Source organism: Scyliorhinus canicula, chromosome 10, assembly GCF_902713615.1.
Source record: "Scyliorhinus canicula chromosome 10, sScyCan1.1, whole genome shotgun sequence".
NCBI classification, from domain to species: Eukaryota; Metazoa; Chordata; class Chondrichthyes; order Carcharhiniformes; family Scyliorhinidae; genus Scyliorhinus; species Scyliorhinus canicula.
The window spans coordinates 150,667,461-150,684,296 of record NC_052155.1 but is presented as its reverse complement, the minus strand read 5'-3'; the positions used below and the strand labels follow the sequence as shown (position 1 = coordinate 150,684,296).

General features: G+C 47.2%; 1 protein-coding gene across 31 annotated transcripts in view; it reads right to left on the bottom strand.

Annotated features, from left to right (window-relative positions):
- The window catches only part of clasp2 (cytoplasmic linker associated protein 2), a 582,371-nt gene that overhangs the window by 425,604 nt on the left and 139,931 nt on the right, over positions 1–16,836 (bottom strand). The window lies entirely within an intron of this gene.

Sequence of the window (16,836 nt, the reverse complement as noted above, 5' to 3'; positions counted from 1 at the left end):
AACACTTCCCATGCCTTGGCAGCATCCGTCTCAAAAGACAATCTTCAATGGGGGATCCAACAGAACCTCAGCTGTGAGGTTATCCATTTTGGTAGGAATAACAGCAAACGGGATTATTATTTAAACGATAAAATATTAAAGCATGCCGCTGTTCAGAGAGACTTGGGTGTGCTAGTGCATGAGTCACAGAAGGTTGGTTTACAAGTGCAACAGGTGATTAAGAAGGCAAATGGAATTTTGTCCTTCATTGCTAGAGGGATGGAGTTTAAGACTAGGGAGGTTATGTTGCAATTGTATAAGGTGTTAGTGCGGCCACACCTGGAGTATTGTGTTCAGTTTTGGTCTCCTTACTTGAGAAAGGACGTACTGGCGCTGGAGGGTGTGCAGAGGAGATTCACTAGGTTAATCCCAGAGCTGAAGGGGTTGGATTATGAGGAGAGGTTGAGTAGACTGGGACTGTACTCGTTGGAATTTAGAAGGATGAGGGGGGATCTTATAGAAACATTTAAAATTATGAAGGGAATAGATAGGATAGATGCGGGCAGGTTGTTTCCACTGGCGGGTGACAGCAGAACTAGGGGGCATAGCCTCAAAATAAGGGGAAGTAGATTTAGAACTGAGTTTAGGAGGAACTTCTTCACCCAAAGGGTTGTGAATCTATGGAATTCCTTGCCCAGTGAAGCAGTTGAGGCTCCTTCATTACATGTTTTTAAGGTAAAGATAGATAGTTTTTTGAAGAATAAAGGGATTAAGGGTTATGGTGTTCGGGCCGGAAAGTGGAGCTGAGTCCACAAAAGATCAGCCATGATCTCATTGAATGGCGGAGCAGGCTCGAGGGGCCAGATGGCCTACTCCTGCTCCTAGTTCTTATGTTCTTATGTTCTTATGTCCCCCCTCAGCCTTCTATATACTCAGAAACAAGTGTCTGAGAACAAAGGCCTCTGCAAGTCAACAAAAGACCTAATATATGGAGCAGTTGCAGTCACCAATGCATGTACTGCAGTGATACAGACTTCGTATCAATGGTGCATCAGAGTGTTAGAGAAATTTCTTAAGTAATGCTTCCGCTGTATCCTCTGGATTCAATGGGAGAGGGCAGCACGGTAACATAGTGGTTAGCACTGTTGCTTCACAGCGCCACTGTCCCAGGTTCGATTCTCAGCTTGGATCATTATCTGCGTGGAGTCTGCACGTTCTCCCAGTGTCTGCGTGGGTTTCCTCTGGGTACTCCGGTTTCCTCCCACAAGTCCCGAAAGACATGCTGTTAGGTAATTTTGACATTCTGAATTCTTCCTCCATGTACCCGAACTGGTGCCAGAATGTGGCCACTCGGTGCTTTTCACAGTAACTTCATTGCGGTATTAATGCAAGTCTACTTGTGACATTAAAGATTATTATTTTAAAAAAGGACAATTAAATATGGGAACATAAAAAACTATAGGAAACAAAATGCTGGACTTCTCGAAGCTAGTTCCACAAGCACTCAGCCAAAACCTCTGAAAAGAAAACTTCAATGACCTGGTCCTCATGTCCGAAAAGCATCTCCTCCACCGGACTGTTTTTTTAACTCACAATGAATGGCCAGTGTTCCAGGAGAGGACAAAGAAAATGCTTCAATGGCACACCAAAGCGCTCGTTGAAGTGCAGCAGCTTTTACATTAATGGCTGGCAACAGCTTTCTGCAGATTGATTGGAACTGCGACAACGTATTCATCAAGCTGCATCACACTGTCTTAATAATGAGGCAGAGAGGTGGCAGAGAAGGAAAGAAAAGGAAGCAAATTCCACCATGCACTACTGCATGGAATAACCTGCCCATGTACCCAAACATATGTAGGTCAAGAATTGGTCTGTCATATTAAAAGCCGAGACAGAAACTCACGACCCCGAGAAGATGGCTTCCTCAAATCAAGGGTAGTCTGACAATGAACTATTGTTAATACTACCTGTTTGAACTGAGCTCTACCATCTCCTTTTACTAGTTTAATGTTTATATCACCAATCTATTTACCCTTCCTGCTCAGAACTTGCTCCAGCCCAGTTCAGATGGAGTCCATCCTAATCATCTACTGCTTTCCATGAAATCTATTCTTTCTCACACCAGTCACATGTTCACATCCCCAATCTGCTTGGCCCTCTGCTGATTTGCACATGACATGGATAGTAATTTTAAAAGGTTATAATCCTTGAAGGCGCCGGGTCGGAGAATCGCGCGGGGCCGGCGTCAATCCCGCCCCCGTCATGTCCCGAATTCTCCGCCAACAGAGATTCGGCGGGGGCGGGAATCGCGCCGCCCCCCCCCCCAGCGATTCTCCGGCCCACAATGGGCCGAAGTTCCGCCGCTGTCAAGCCTCTCCCGCCGGCGGGAATCAAAACACCTACCTGACCGGCGGGATTGGCGGCGCGGGCGGGCGCTGGAGTCCTGGGGGGGGCGCGGGGCGATCTGACCCCAGGGGGTGCCCCCACGTTGGCCCACCGATCGGCGGGCGGGTCTGTGCCGTGGGGGCACTCTTTTCCTTCCACCTTCGCCATGGTCTTCACCACGGCGGAGGCGGAAGAGACTCCCTCCCCTGCGCATGCGCCGGGATGATGTCAGCAGCCGCTGCCGCTCTGGCACATGCGCGGACTTACGCCGGCCGGCGAAGTCCTTTCAGCCCCGGCTGGCGTGGAGCCAAAGGCTATTCACGCCAGCTGGCGGAGCAGGAACCACTCCGGCGCGGGCCTAGCCCCTTAATGTGAGGGCTTGGCCCCTAAAGGTGTGGAGACTTCCGCATCTTTGGGGCAGCCCGTCGCCGGAGTGGTTCACGCCACTCCAACATGCCAGGACCCCCCCACCCGGCCGGGTAGGGGAAAATCCCGGCCCTGTTCTTTAATTTAGTTCCTAGTTGCTAGTACTCTCAAAATAGGATCCCTTGCCAACTGTTCCCAATGTTGTTTGCCACAGCATGTCTCATAACGGCTGGATCCTCCGACCTCCCTTTCCAATATCCTTGGTTAAGTTGATTCAAACTGTCCTAAAAAAAATTAGCTGTGTCGGGCTGTTGAGAAAAAATGACACCACACCCACAGAATCAGCTCGAGAAAAAAAGTTCACATTTTGCACCATTCACACTATGACATGCTGGAACAGAAGAAATGCAATTTTTAACTCAGCAATATAAACAGCTTTATAAACAAGCAGCTTTTGAAATTGGAGCGACTTATTACGGAGATGAAGCAAACCACACAAAACATTTCCGTTTCCAATTATTTTTTTTTTAATATAATTTTTATTGGAATTTTTTTACAGAAAATGTAAAACATAACGACAAACAATGAAATGCAACAAAATAACCCATAATAACTGTAACACCCCCAGACCGTATCGACGCATGTATCCCATCCCCCACCCCCCCCCAACCCCAATGAACAAAAAAGAACTTAAAAATAAATTTAAATTAAATAAACAAACATAGTCATCGTCCGCCCCCCCCCCTCACCTTTTCCCTCCCCCCCTCTCACCTTTTCCCTCCCCCCCTCACCTTTTCCCTCCCCCCCCTCACCTTTTCCCTCCCCCCCTCACCTTTTCCCTCCCCCCCTCACCTTTTCCCTCCCCCCCCTCACCTTTTCCCTCCCCCCTCACCTTTTCCCTCCCCCCCTCACCTTTTCCCTCCCCCCCTCACCTTTTCCCTCCCCCCCCCTCACCTTTCCCTCCCCCCCTCTCACCTTTTCCCTCCCCCCCTCTCACCTTTTCCCTCCCCCCCTCTCACCTTTTCCCTCCCCCTCCCTCACCTTTTCCTTCCCCCCCCTCACCTTTTCCCTCCCCCCCCCTCACCTTTTCCCTCCCCCCCCTCTCACCTTTTCCCCCCCCCCCTCCCCTTTTCCCTCCCCCCCCTCTCACCTTTTCCCTCCCCCCCCTCTCACCTTTTCCCTCCCCCCCCTCTCACCTTTTCCCTCCCCCCCCCTCTCACCTTTTCCCTCCCCCTTCCCCCCCCTCCCCCCCGGGTTGCTGCTGCTACTGTCCCCGTACCCTATCGTTGAGCCAGAAAGTCGAGAAAAGGTTGCCACCGCCTAAAGAACCCTTGTACCCTCTCAGGGCGAATTTGACCTTCTCTAGCTTAATGAAACCCGCCATGTCATTGATCCAGGTCTCCACGCTTGGGGGCCTCGCATCCTTCCATTGTAGCAAGATCCTCCGCCGGGCTACTAGGGACGCAAAGGCCAGCACATCGGCCTCTTTCGCCTCCTGCACTCCCGGCTCCACCCCAACCCCAAAAATCGCGAGTCCCCATCCTGGCTTGACCCTGGATCCCACCACCCTTGACACCGTCCTCGTCACCCCCTTCCAGAACTCCTCCAGTGCCGGGCATGCCCAGAACATATGGGCATGGTTCGCTGGACTCCCCGAGCACCTGACACACCTGTCTTCACCCCCAAAGAACCTACTCATCCTCGTCCCAGTCATGTGGGCCCGGTGCAGCACCTTGAATTTGATGAGGCTAAACCGCGCACACGAGGAGGAAGAATTAACCCTCTCCAGGGCATCAGCCCATGTTCCGTCTTCGATCTGTTCCCCCAGTTCCCCCTCCCACTTAGCTTTCAGCTCCTCTACTGACGCCTCCTCCGCCTCCTGCATAACCTTATAGATATCAGATATCTTCCCCTCTCCGACCCAGACCACCGAAAGCACCCTGTCACTCACCCCCCTCGTGGGAAGTGAAGGGAATCCCTCCACTTGCCGCCTAGCAAATGCCTTTACCTGCAGATACCTGAACATGTTCCCCGGGGGGAGCCCAAATTTCTCCTCCATCTCCCCCAGGCTCGCAAACCTCCCATCAATAAACAGGTCCCTCAGCTGTCTGATGCCCGCTCTGTGCCAACCCTGAAATCCCCCATCAATGTTCCCCGGGACGAACCTATGGTTCCCCCTTAACGGAGCCTCCATTGAGCCCCCCACTTCTCCCCTATGTCGCCTCCACTGCCCCCAAATCTTGAGGGTAGCTGCCACCACCGGACTCATGGTATACCTCGTAGGAGGGAGCGGCCACGGCGCCGTTACCAGGGCCCCCAGGCTTGTATCTCCACAGGGCGCCCTCTCCATCCGTTTCCATGCTGCCCCCTCCCCCTCCATCACCCACTTGCGCACCATCGACACATTGGCCGCCCAATAATACCCCGAGAGATTGGGTAACGCCAGCCCCCCCCCCCATCTCTACCCCGCTCCAAGAAGACCCTCTTCACCCTCGGGGTCCCATGCGCCTAAACAAAGCTCATGATGCTGCTAGTCACCCTTCTAAAAAAGGCCCTGGGGATAAAGATGGGCAAACACAGAAAAAGGAACAAGAACCTCGGGAGAACTCATTTTGACGGACTGCACTCTACCCGCCAACGATAGCGGCACCATGTCCCACCTTTTAAATTCCTCCTCCATCTGTTCCACCAGCCTGGTAAAATTAAGCTTATGGAGAGTCCCCCAACTCCTGGCCACCTGCACCCCCAGGTATCTGAAACTCTTCACTGCCCTCTTAAATGGGAGTCTCCCAATTCCCTCCTCCTGATCACCCGGGTGTACTACAAATACCTCACTCTTGCCTAAATTTAACTTATAGCCCGAGAAGCCCCCAAATTCCGCTAACAGCTCCATCACCCCCGGCATTCCCCCTTCTGGATCCGCCACATACAACAGCAGGTCGTCCACATACAGCGATACACGATGTTCCTCCATCTCCCTGACTCCCTCAACGCCATAGCCAAAGGTTCAATCGCCAGTGCAAAGAGCAAGGGGGACAGGGGGCACCCCTGCCTGGTCCCACAGTAGAGCCTAAAGTACTCCGATCTCCTTCCATTGGTAACTACACTTGCCATCGGAGCCGCGTAGAGCAGCCTCACCCATTTGATGAATCCCTCCCCGAATCCGAACCGCTCCAGCACCTCCCACAGGTACCCCCACTCAACTCTATCAAACGCTTTCTCGGCATCCAGCGCCACCACTATCTCCGCCTCCCCCTCCACTGCCGGCATCATAATAACATTTAGCAGTCTCCGCACATTCGTGTTGAGCTGTCGTCCCTTGACAAATCCTGTCTGATTCTCGTGTATCACCCCTGGCACACAGTCCTCTATCCTGGTGGCCAGGATCTTCACCAGCAACTTAGCGTCAACATTGAGGAGCGAGATAGGCCTGTATGATCCACACTGCAAGGGGTCCTTATCCCGCTTCAGGATCAGAGTGATCAGTGCCCGCGACATCGTCGGGGGCAAAGCCCCCCCCTCCCATGCCTCATTGAAGGCTCGCACCAACAGGTGGCATACCAGATCCGCATACTTTTTATAAAATTCCACCGGGAACCCGTCCGGCCCCAGCGCCTTACCTGACTGCATTTGTCCAATCCCCCTGACTAGCTCCTCCAACTCTATCGGCGCCCCCAGCCCCTCTACTAGCTCCTCTTGAACCCTTGGGAACCATAGCCTGTTCATGAAGCTCTCCATTCCCCCTCTCCCCATCGGAGGTTCTGACCGGTACAGTTCCTCGTAGAAGTCCCTACAGACCCCATTTACTTCTGTCCCCTTCTGCACTACATTCCCACCCCTATCCGTCACTCCACCAATTTCCCTAGCCGCATCTCGCCTGCGGAGCTGATGCGCCAACATCCTGCTCGCCTTCTCCCCATACTCATATACCATGCCCTGCGACCTCCTGCACTGTGTCTCCACCTTTCTGGTGGTCAACAAGTCAAATTTGGCCTGCAAACTATGCCGTTCCCCCAGCAACCCCTCCTCCGGTGCCTCCGCGTATCTCCTGTCCACATCCAGGAGCTCCCCCACCAGTCTCTCCCTCTCCTTCCTCTCCCTCCTTTCCCTATGGGCCCGGATGGAGATCAGCTCCCCCCGGATCACTGCTTTCAGAGCCTCCCAGACCATCCCCACCCGGACCTCCCCCGTGTCGTTGGTATCAAGATACCCCTCAATACGTCCCGGACCCTCCTACACACCTCCTCATCAGCCAGCAGCCCCACATCCAGGCGCCAGAGCGGGCGCTGGTCCCGCGCCTCCCTCCGTTTCCAATTATGTTAGCAATTTAGCACTATGATTGCACTCTTGCCTCCACGTCAGATGGTCATGAGTTCAAACCCCATTGCAAGATTTGGGGACATCATCTAAGCTACCAATAGTGAGGGAGTTCTACATCACCAGTGATGCTGACTTTGTACGGTGCCATATGGAACAGAAATCTCTCTTCCTTCTCACATAGTCAAATGTATGATGACTATCTGATGCCCATTATCTCGACAGTGTATGCACAGATGATACCTATCTATTATCGCAGGTCTATGTGCCCAGACTGATGCTCTGGGGTCATAGGTTCATATCCCACCATGGCAGCTGGTGAAATTTAAATTCAACTAAAAATCTGGAATTGAAAATTCGAAAACGGTTGCAAAATTTGACTGAGCGAAGTGCACCTGAGCTTATTATCCAATAACTGTTACTACTGAGCTCCATTAAAAGTTAATGCATTTGTCAGATACAATTCAAGTAAAACCATGTTAACTGATTTGAAATAGTGTTCCCAACAGGAAACATGAACAACTGTGATGATAGATAATTATTGGGCAGAATGGAAGTTCTGGCAATGAGGCAAACAAGCTCACCCTCCTTCTGGGACATGTCTTTGCAAAGAACGTCTGGAAAAAGATAGTGACTTGCGTTGAAGTTCATCCCAAGCAGCTCCATGACTGTGTTCTATGGGACCCAGCCAGAAACAAACGTCTGCTGGAGGCCCAAAATGGATTAGTCTTCCAGTTCCAAGCGTCACCCACAACTGAATGTTACGGACAGGCCTATTCCAAGGTCCAGGACTACATGCTGAAGGATGCACTAAAGCTTAGGCATCTACCATGAAGGAGCAGTGAGGAAAGGCCATTGCTTAAGGTCTTGCAGCCATAGTACACAGAGGTTTGGAAACTGTGTCGAACCTTTTGGGTTGTATGTTTGACAGGAAAATGTATATAGTGAATGCCACGTGTATTGCAATTGTATGGAGTCACCTCAGAATGGAACAGGCTGTATGAAGAAGAGCTAAATTTTACTTAACTTTTCATAATGTTTGAGTTGAAATGTTTTGGAATGTGCTTGTTCAAATTATATGCAAAGTATATTTTTAGAAAATATCCAGAGTCAAAGACTGAACACCATAATATTTCCTCCCTCAATGTCTATCCCATCTAATATTTCACACTCCGTCTCAATTACAATGTCTACTTAATCCCTCTCTTCCGTGAAAACAGATGCCAAGCATCAATTTAAGAACCTTACTCGATCTTGTGCTCCCACACCCAGTTTAGGCTCTAATTAGCCCTACTGTATCCTTAGTTATCCTTTTGCTTCTTATGTATTATGCATTACTGATTGAGCTTTTCTTGATTTAATGGTTAGATTCTCCTTTTGGGGATGGTCATCGCCCCGCACTTGTGTGGTGCAAGTTTTATTTGCCACTTGTCAGTCCAAGCCTTGATATTGTGCAGGTATTGCAGCATTTGGACAAGATCCCTGAAGACAGCAGGACAGGTAGATAAGGTGGTTAAAATGATTTATGGGATACTTGCCTTTGTTAGCTGAGACGTGGAATGCAAGAGCAAGGAGGTTATGATGGAGCTGTATAAAACACTCATTAGGCCACAACTGGAGTATTCTGTGCAGTTCTGGTCGCTACATTAAAGGAAGGATGTGATTGCATAAGGTCTGGGATGTAGAGCAGAGAAGGTTGGGAGGGAAGGGCGGCGTAATTGAGCTGTACAAAATTGAGGGGTGTAAATAGGGCAGATAGGAAGAAACGTTTCCCCTTCGTAGAAGGATCAACTCCCAGGAGCACAAATTTGAGAAAATTGAGATTTGGAGAGGATTTGAGGAAAAGCTCATAACCCAGAGGGTGGTGGGAATCTAGAAATCACTGCCTGTAAGGGAGGTAGAGGAAGGAACTCTCAAACATTAAAGCAGTATTTAGTTGAGTACTTCCAACGCCATTGCATACCAGGCAATAGACCAAGCACTGGAAAATGGAATTACAATTTATAGATGTTTGATGACCAGCACAGCACAGACATGATGACCTGAAGGGTCCCTTTCTGTGCTGTAAATGTCACGAATCTATGAACTACTTCAGTACCGGAGTAACGAATGGTGTTGACCATTGTGCAATCATCAGCAAACATTTCCACTTTTGACCCAAGATGGAAGATAGGTCATTGATGAAGCATCTGTAGAGTCTGCAGGGACTGTAGGGTCCTTGATGCTATCCAGTCAAATGTGGCCTTGATATCAAGGGCAGTCACTCTCCCCTCACCTCTGGAGTTCAGTTCTTCTGTCCATGTTTGAACCAAGACTGTAATGAGGTCAGGAGCGGGGTGATCCTGACAAAACCCAAATAGATCATCAGTGAGCAGGTTACTGCAAAGTAAGTGCCATTTGATAGCATTGCTGATGTCCCCTTCCAACACTTTACTGTTGATCAATAGCAGACTTATGGGGCAGTAATTGGCAGTGTTGAATTGGCAGTGTTGATTTGTCCTGTGCACAGGACACACCTGGGCAATTTTCCACATTGCCGGGTGCATGCATGTTGCAACTGTACCAGATCAGCTTGGCAAGTTGTGCCTGCAGACAGCAAAGATGAATCATCCACTTGGCACTTCTGGCTGAAGATTGTTGCAAATGCTTCAGCCTGATCTTTTGCACTGATGTGCTGGGTTCGTCCATAATTGAGGATGAGGATATTTGTGGAGCCTCCTCCTCCAGGAAGCTGTTGAACTATCCACTGCTGGATGTGACAGGGCTGCAGAGCTTAAATCTGATCGGTTGGTTGTGGGATCACTTAGCTCCGTGCTTATGCAGTTTGCTGCTTGGCATGCAAGTAGTGCTGTGTTGCAGCTTCACCTCATTTTAAGGTAAGCTTGGTGCTTCTCCTCGCATGCCCTCCTGCACTCTTCGTTGAACCAAATGCAGTGGCATACCAATCGTTGGACTGGTGATCCACTGAACTAGGATAATGTTCTGGGGACCTGGGTTCCAATCCTACCATGACAGATGATGGAATTTGAATTCAATAAAAAATACCCCTTAAGGGCTGCCCCTTTAATTTGTCCCTCAGTTTATTTGATTCAGTTTACTTGGGTATTTGATTGACCTCCAAATAGGGTAGAGTGGAGGAGATGCTGAGCTAGGAGGTTACAAATTGTGGCCGTGTACAATTCTGCTGCTATTAATGGCCCATTGTGCCTCATGGTTGCCCAGACTTGAACAAGTCTAAATGTCTGAAATCTATCCCAGTTAGCAGGTTGACAGTGCAGCACGATGGAGGACATCCTCAATATACGAGGACAGAACATCACCACAAGCACTGATCGGTGGTTACTCCTACCGATACTCTCATGGGCAGATGCATCTACAACAGACAGGTCGGTGAGGAGGAGGTTGAGTATGTTTTTCTTTTTTGTTAGTTCCTGACGACCAGTCACAGACCCAGTCTAGCAGCCATGTACTTTACGACAGATGGAATTTAATATAGAGGAGTGGGAGCTGACGCATTTGGCAGAAGAAATAGGGAACGGCAATATAGACTAATGGCACAATTCAGTAAATCGTGCAAGAACTAATGTATCCGGGGATCTTTGAAGTTAGCAGGACAAAGCATGTGGGACCTTGGGCTTCAAAAATCAAGATGTGGAGATGCCGGCATTGGACTGGGGTGAGCACAGTAAGAAGTCTTACAACACCAGGTTAAAGTCCAACAGGTTTGTTTCAAACACGTTTCAAAACTTGTTTCAAAAATCAAGGCATTGAGTACAAAACCAGAGACGTTATGCTAAACCTAAAAGAAACTCTGTTTGAGTTCCGGGAAGGAGAGTATTGCATCCAGTTCTGGTCACCCACGAAAATGGTGTATGCAAAATAATCAACGATTTCAAAAGAAAATTAGGTGGTCACTTGAAGAAAATAAACTTACGGGACTACGAGGACCAAGCAGGAGAGTGGGACTGATTGGATTTCTCCAGAGAGAGCCGGCATGGATTCAATGGACTAAAAGACCTCCTTCTTGCTGCAAATGATTTGTGATCATTTGGGTGGTCAACATTGACAAGAAACCCAACCGGACCTAGCAATAGGGATTATGATGAGGTGAAAAAAGGCATTCTAAGTCCATATAAAATAGTGCCACAAGCCAACAGGCAGATGTTTCGAAATCCAAGTAAAGAGTCAGGTCAGACATATATAGAATTTGAAAGAATGAAACAAAACAGTTTCGATAGGTGGATAAAGCATTAAAAACAGACTAAACATATGGAGCTCTTAAGGAAATGGTTATTTTGGAGAAAATTAAAGATTGACTTCCTGCAGTAATGATAAATCATGTGGAAGAGCAAAGGGTTAAAACTGCTAGATAGCAGATGATTTTGAATTAGTTTATAAATCAAGGTTTGATTTTCAATATCAATTTCAGTGTGTGAAGGATAGGAAACTGGGGAAATGAGAAATCCACAGGTGGGCACGGCAAAGGAGGTCTAGTTGGAGATATTCAGGAGATACTCAGTTTAAAAAAAAGGAAACGTATGATAATGGAAGAGAGATAAGAAAACGTGGATGTTTTCATTGTAATAAAGTTGGACACATGTAGGTAAGGAGGTTAAGATATTAAGGGATATAGGAGCAAGTCCATCTTTAATGGTGAGAGATAAGGAGATTAGAATTAGAATTAGAATTAGAATTAGAACAGTACAGCACAGAACAGGCCCTTCGGCCCTCGATGTTGTGCCGAGCAATGATCACCCTGCTCAAGCCCACGTATCCACCCTATACCAGTAACCCAACAACCCCCATTAACCTTATTTTTTAGGACACTATGAGCAATTTTAGCCTGGCCAATCCACCTAACCCGCACATCTTTGGACTGTGGGAGGAAACCGGAGCACCCGGAGGAAACCCACGCACACACGGGGAGGACGTGCAGAACTCCACACAGACAGTGACCAGTGACTCCACACAGACAGGAATCGAACCTGGGACTCTGGAGCTGTGAAGCATTGATGCTAACCACCATGCTACCGTGCTGCCCCACGTAGTTCAGAAGGAGCATTGCCAGAAAAAGTGATAATGTGTGGAATTGGCGGTGAAAGGAGTAGTGTGCCACACTGTACAGTAAGATTAGAGAGTCAGGTGAGAAGTGGTGGTCGGAGTAATCAAGAAATTAACATTTTCAGGGGTGCTGTTTATCTTGGGTAATGATATAGCTGGATCACGGGTGGGAGTGATGCGTACTGCAGTTGAAAAGTCAGTGGAAAGTCAAATAACTGAGGTGTTGCAAGAAGCATACCCTGGGCTGTTTCCAGATTGTATGGTAACAAAATCACAAGCCACACTTGTGGCAGGAGGAGGAGAAATCAAGAAGTAAAGATACAGAGGCTGAGGTTTAATTATTAGGAACAATCTTTGGCTAGGTGGTTGAAAAAGAACAAGAGCAGGTGGAGGATGAAGCAGATAATCTTTAGCTCAGGAAAGTCGGTAGAATAGAACAGAAGGATTCAGAAATAAAGCAGTTGCAGCAGATCACATACACAGAAGTAGAATCTGAACATGTATCGGAGTATTTTTCTTGAGAAATTATGTTTTAATGAGGAAGTGGAGACCTTTACAGATTCAGGCAGATGAAAAATGGGCAGATGTTCCCCAAGTGGTGTTACCGGTGGGTTATAGAAAGGAGGTTTTGCAGGTAGCGCATGAGGTTCCAATAGGGGTCACTTAGGAGTAAAGAAAACTCAAATGAAAATACAAAAACATTTTTATTGGCCTGGACTGCATTAGGATGTAGTTGGATTTTGCCTTACATGTCACACATCAGGTAACAGGAAAATCGCAAGCGATAATCAAATTAGTACCCTTAATACCCATTCCTGCATTTGAGGAACCTTTTACGAGAGTCCTCATTGGTTGCATGGGAACGCTACATAAAACGAAAAGTGAGAATCAGTACTTGTTGACCGTAACAGATGTGTCTACAAAATTTCCAGAGTTATTCCATTACAAAATATTACAGCTAAGAGGGTTTCAGAGGAGTTAACTAATTTTGTTTTACATTTACGGGCTGCCAAAATAAATCCAATTAGATCAGGGATACAATGTTACATTCAAGTTATTCAGGGAAGTTACGGATAGAACATAGAACATAGAACAGTACAGCATAGAACAGGCCCTTCGGCCCTCGATGTTGTGCCGAGCAATGATCACCCTACTCAAACCCACGTATCCATCCTATACCTGTAACCCAACAACCCCCCCTTAACCTTACTTTTAAGGACACTACGGGCAATTTATCATGGCCAATCCACCTAACCCGCACATCTTTGGACTGTGGGAGGAAACCGGAGCACCCGGAGGAAACCCACGCACACACGGGGAGGACGTGCAGACTCCGCACAGACAGTGACCCAGCCGGGAACCGAACCTGGGACCCTGGAGCTGTGAAGCATTTATGCTAACCACCATGCTACCGTGCTGCCCCTAGCTTAAGAGAAAAGCTACCGAAATCCACTGTGTATCATCCAGAATTGCAGGGAGCATTAGAAAGGTGGTACCAAACTTTCAAGATTTATTTATATCCCCCCCACCCCCCATCCCCAAAACCCTTGACAGCAACCCCCTACCAGCAGCCCCCCAACCTCCAAGAGAATCTTATTTACCTGCCCTGCACATCCACACTCTTCGAATCCCCCTCCAACCTCCTTTCATGGGTATGGCCCGCCCCTTTGTCCTTGACATTTGGCAGTGGCACCCAGGCACCCTTGCATTGCCACCCTGGCACCCAGGCAGTGCCCCAGCCAGCTTGGCAGTCCCAAGGTGCCCACACTCCAGGGCGAGGGCCAAAGGGCTACCCTGCATTGACCATCCAATAGCCCAGGAGGCTCTGGCGCGTGGCTGGGGAGGCCAGTAGATACCAGGAAGGTGGGCCTGAAGTAGGTTAAGACCTACTTCAGTGAGTGCTGTTTGGTCCCGCCCCTTTTGGGCGGAATTACGATACTGACGCCTCGAGGGAGGTCCCTCCCCGGGATCTACCGGCCATGCTGTGCTCTAGCTCGAGCACAATGTGCCCAGAGAATCGCGCCCATATTGAGGGCCTGTAGTCAGGATTATGCAGAGGATTGGGATAAAGGTATTCCATTTTCACTATTTGCGTAATTCACCTCATGAATCAACTAAATTTAGTCCATTCGAATTGACTTTTGGTCATGATTGAAATGAAATGAAATGAAATGAAAATGGCTTATTGTCACGAGTAGGCTTCAATGAAGTTACTATGAAAAGCCCCTAGTCGCCACATTCCGGCACCTGTTCGGGGAGGCTGGAACGGGAATTGAACCGTGCTGCTAGCCTGCCTTGGTCTGCTTTAAAAGCCAGCAATTTAGCCCAGTGTGCTAAAGCAGTAAGAGGACCATAAAATAATTATGGAGAAATTGGTGAATGAGCGTGTGGAGGTTACAAATGTGTTAGGGTGAGGTAAAGAGGGGTAAACTAGGGCTGGTGAGTTGGCTACACAGCAGTTAACATTTTCACAGCATGTAATGAAAAACGAGACGCATAAGAAATCAAAAATTTATAGTTTTGTTCGTGGGAAAAAAGTATGAGTATAACTACCAGTGGCAGGTGAACCATGAAAGCAAGATTTTGTGGACCATATCAAATCAAAAAGGAAATTCAGTGAGGTGAATTAGTTGTTAAGAATGCCAGATAGAAGGAAAACTCAGTGTCATGTTGATATTTTCAAAAGGTATTTTGATAGAGAAGGAAAGAAGGAGGATGTGTGCGTTGTGCGTTGTTAATTGGGATAAAATACTGAGTTACCTTCCGGAGGAAAATCAAAGTGACCTGAAACAGTTATTATAGTCACAGAGAACTATTTGCGTGAATAAACTAGGAAATACAGAAATAATTATACATGATGTAAATGTAGGAAATTCTATCCCAATTAAGCCACATCCCTGTAGACTCAGTCCACTAAGGTTGGCACAAGTGCAAAAAGAGGTTGAAAGCTTGCTTAAGAATTATATCATTGAATTAAGTTGTTGCGAATGGAGCTCACCTACTGTGATGGTACCAAAACCAGATGGAATGCAATGATCGTGTAGACTATAGAAAAGTCAATGCAGTTATGAAAATCAGATTTGTATCCTGTTCCTCGTTTGGATGAGGTATTGAAAAGGTGGGACAAGCAAATTTTACTTACTTAAGGGATACTGGCAGGTACCTTTATCAGAAAAGGCGAAGAAAATTTTGTTTTTGTAACGCCAAATGATTTGTATCAGTTTAAAGTTATGACCATTGGAATGAAGAATGCACCAGGAATCCCGTACCAGCCTCCCCGAACAGGCACCTAGGGGCTTTTCACAATAACTTAATTGAAGCCTACTGGTGACAATAAGCGACTTTCATTTCAACATTAGAAAGATTAACCAACAAGGTCATTTCTGGACTCAATTGTGCAGTGTCCATAATCTGCTGGCATTCTGTCAAATGTGGAAAGGACATTTGGAACATTTAAAGGAATTGTTCGATCGACTGCAGGAGGCTGACTCAGTGGTATACTTGGCTAAAAGTGAATTTGCAAAAGTCCAAGTCACATTCTGAGGCCATACTATTGGACAGATGGTACCACGGAATGTGAAAACAAAAAGGTATTGGGGAGTTCCTAATGCCATCAACAAGAAGAAAAATTCTGAGATTCCTGGGCATGAGTGGTTTCTCCTGGAAATTCATGCCACGCTTCAGCCGTGTGGTTGCACCACTAATCGAACTGCTGAAAAAGCACAAGAAATTCCATTGCACATCAGGATGGTATTTGACAATCTGAAAACTGTATCAATCACTGCACTAGTTTTGGCGACACTGAAATATGCCAATCAATTTAAGGGGGCAGTTCATGGAGTCATATGGGTGTTGGTGCTGTACTGTCACAAGAAGACGATGACAGGATATTAAGGCCTGTTGGCTATTTTTCCCCAAAAAAACTAAATAATCATCCAAAGAAATATTTGACCATCGAGAAGGAGATATCGAGTTTTGTATTGGCGTTACAACATTTTGACATACATGCTGCTAATAATTCATCCAAGACAATTGTTTATTCTGACCATACGTCATTGAAGTATTTGGAGAAGTTTAAAAATAGCAAGACTATTTCGATGGAGTTTCCTGAGCACAACCATTTGAATTGAAAATTGTACACGTAGCAGGAAGAGAAAGGGGGATTGCAGAAGGATGGCCGTTCAAATTTGGAGAAGACTGAAATGGACGTTGCTCATTTTTAAATTTGCATACCCAAATATAATTATATGCATTTAATAGAGAACGGGTGGCGTTTACAGTTGAGAAGCTTTTGGAAAAATGAAGCCCACTTTACATTTTGCTGGTTCATTTTTTTTTAAAGAGTTGGGGTGTGAGGAATGTAAAAAAAATGTTATGTATATATTGGACTGTCTGTCTACTGCAGTCATGTTACGAAAATAACTTGGCTAAGGTATCCAGGTTACATGTCTGTGATTAAGGGGTTAACAGCTCTGCAAGCAGTAATGCCACTCATGGGAGGGTCTGGGTCAGGTTTTGAGTTATTTTCAACACTGCCCTGTATCTGTTGTTTTTAGTTTTTCAGAGTTCTGCTCTGGATTCGGAGGAAAGGAGGGGTGTTTCTCAGACTGATCTCGGAAAGCTTCTCTTCCAAAGACATTGGCAATAAATCCGAAAGCCACCAAGTGTTAACTGTATGATAAAGTGGCTTTTGACCTGGGCGCGTGGGTTTTGCTTAATTGAAAGTCT